This window comes from Zeus faber (genome assembly GCF_960531495.2).
Source record: "Zeus faber genome assembly, chromosome: 14".
Taxonomy (NCBI): domain Eukaryota; kingdom Metazoa; phylum Chordata; class Actinopteri; order Zeiformes; family Zeidae; genus Zeus; species Zeus faber.
Window position 1 is genome coordinate 23,024,169 of NC_137200.1, and position 2,810 is coordinate 23,026,978.

The following is a 2,810-nucleotide window of genomic DNA, read 5'->3' on the forward strand; positions in this document are numbered from 1 at the left end:
AAAATCCTCTCCAGAGGGATTTTGCCTCCCACCACTTGTGGAGCTTCTGCCACATCCAGGAGGACTGTGAGGACATTGAGTCCCAATGAATCCTGTTTCAAAGCAGCCATCTTTGAATCAGCTGCAAGGAACTGTGGCCAGAAGGTGCTCGGTGCCTGTTATGGAAGCAACCCCAGGACCTGCTTTTGGACACCGGCTGGTTCTTGCGTTGACCCCATGAGGGAGGCTGTCAATCAAATAAAGAACTCTTCCCAGGAAGGTCTTCCCTGCCCCCCATGCTAAACAAGCCTGGGAAGACTCCTCCCTTCCTCCAAACTCCTCCTACCTTCAGATTGGGAAGAGTTTGGAGTGACCGTGGACAAGGGCCTGGACTCAAGGAGGTTCTGGGAAAGCAGGTGACTGAGGATGTCATCGGGAGGTGGAAGGGCGACTTGAGGGACTCCAAAAACCTGAAAGATACGCCCTCCTTGGTAGGTAGTCAGGAAGCTATGCAGTGGCAAAGCTCCAAGGGTGGACGAGGTCTGCCCAGAAATGATGAAGGTCCATGTATGTAGTGGGGCTGTCATGGCTGTCAACGCCGTTTCAATGTCACGTGGATGTCGAGAACAGTACCGGGGGATCGGTGGACAGGGGTGGGGGTGGTCTCCATTTTCAAAATGTAAGACCAGAGGAAGTGTTCCAGGATCACAGTGCTCAGCCTCTGCCTGGGTCGTGGAAAGGAGGATCCGGCCGATGGTCCAACCTCCTGTCCGATGAAAGTAGGAAACAATGGAGGAATCCGTCCTGGTCCTGGACGATGGACCAACTCTTTAAACTTCCCTGGATCCTCGGTCAAGGATCATGGAAAATTTGCTAAAATCCATGATATCCATGATGGTGGATAAAAAAACATTGGATACTTGTACTGGAACCAGTGAGTCCTGGTGAATGGAAAAACACCACCCAACCCCCAGTTCCCCAGGTTTCCACAATGACGTCCATGTTTTTGGTCAGTTTGAAATATTCTAGATAGATGGAGAAAGAAAGAGAGAGAGAGAGAGAGAGAGAGAGAGAGAGAGAGAGAGAGAGAGAGGAGAGAACATGTTGAAGCGATGAACACCGATGGGGACGGAGACAATGTGAAACCGCCGTCAGATCGCAGAGGAACGAGGTGTACGGGAGCAGGAGAAAGAAAAAGGGATGGATGGAGAAGGGACGGGAGGGAGAGAAAGAGAGACAGAGAGAGAGAGAGAGAGAGCGAGAGAGAGCGAGAGAGAGAGAGAACAGCAACCAGCAGGGAGAGAAAAAAGAAACGGAATACTTGGTTGTTGTTTTTTTTTATCGTGAACCTTTTTCTGCTCCAACACAGACGTATCTTATCTGCAGCGTGTACTGGGCCATCCCACCCTGAAGAATCTGGTGCTGGGAAACCTCAAGGGAATTACCCTCCTCTCTCTCTCTCTCTCTATCTCTCTCTCTCCCTCTCTCTCTCTCTCTCGCTCCCCTTTCTCTCTCTCTCGTTCTGATCTAACCTGTGGAACTCCACTCTTTCAGTCAGCATCCCAGCATCTCTTCCATCTCTGTGCGCTCTGTCAGCGCTCTGGGGGGGGGAGTCGGTCTCGGGGTGAGGTTTTGGGGGATGGTATACAGGTGAGGTGCGCACGCATCTCACGAGGATGAAAGACAAGGGATGACGGAGAACGACACGAGGGTAGAACCTGTTCCGCTCTGAACAGTGGGATGCTGACAGACAACGAGATACGAGGAATGATCACACGGCCCATGAACATAAAGACAGACATGGCAGTTGGTGTGTGTGTGTGTGTGTGTGTGTGTGTGTGTGTGTGCGCGTGTGTGTGTGTGTGTGTGTGTATTTTCGATGATCAATGAATTTTGGAACTTTATTTTGGAATTCTTATACATATGCAGTGCATGAGACCCCAAAATGTCTATTTCAAAGAAGTGCAAAAAAATAGATGAATGAACTAATAAATAAATTATAATAATATTAAATATAGCTGCAGGCAGCGATACACGGGATCCAGTATCGACACCAATTATGATTTTTGAGTTCCCATGGAACATAGCATCAGTTTGTGCTGTCACTGAGTTTCCATTGAACGCAGCGTCGGCTGATGTAGTGACACGGTGACACACAGAATTACTACTACAAGCTGATACACTTGTTGCGTCTACTTCCTGTAGTCCACAGAGTGCTGCCTCATGGTGACTCTGTGGAGGGAAATCCCTCCGTGTGGACGTTCCCAACAACACACTTCCATTCAAACGGATTCAACTCTGCATGTCCCTGCCAGACATTTCATCAACATTTTAAACTTTTGGGACTAAAATAAAACGATTCAGATCCATTGCTGTGGAGCTGCAAGCAAACTCCATGTGTGAGGACACGAACACGGAATATTTTTTGGACTGTTTTGCACTCCTGCAGTGTGCGCTAGGACGCAGTAGGTACACGGCACCGGGTTTGATGAAACAGAATGTGTTTATATTTATAAAAAGGGCAAAAGCTTAAATATCCAACGAAACGCCCCGCCGAGGCCAAGCAGGTAAAACGATACACGCACACACACACACACACACACACACACACACACACACACACTACAGGGCGATGGAGTCCACACCACGCAGCTTGTACGATGTGCGTCCGTAGCCACAACCTGCACATTTAAAGCGAATTGGATGATGATGTCACAAAGCATCCTACTCCACAAACTCATCTCGCTCCACCACCCAAAAACGCAAGTTTTTGAACGTTGGCGGGTCGGCGATGCACGGACGTTCGGCTACTTCGGGTCAAATGGATGGGA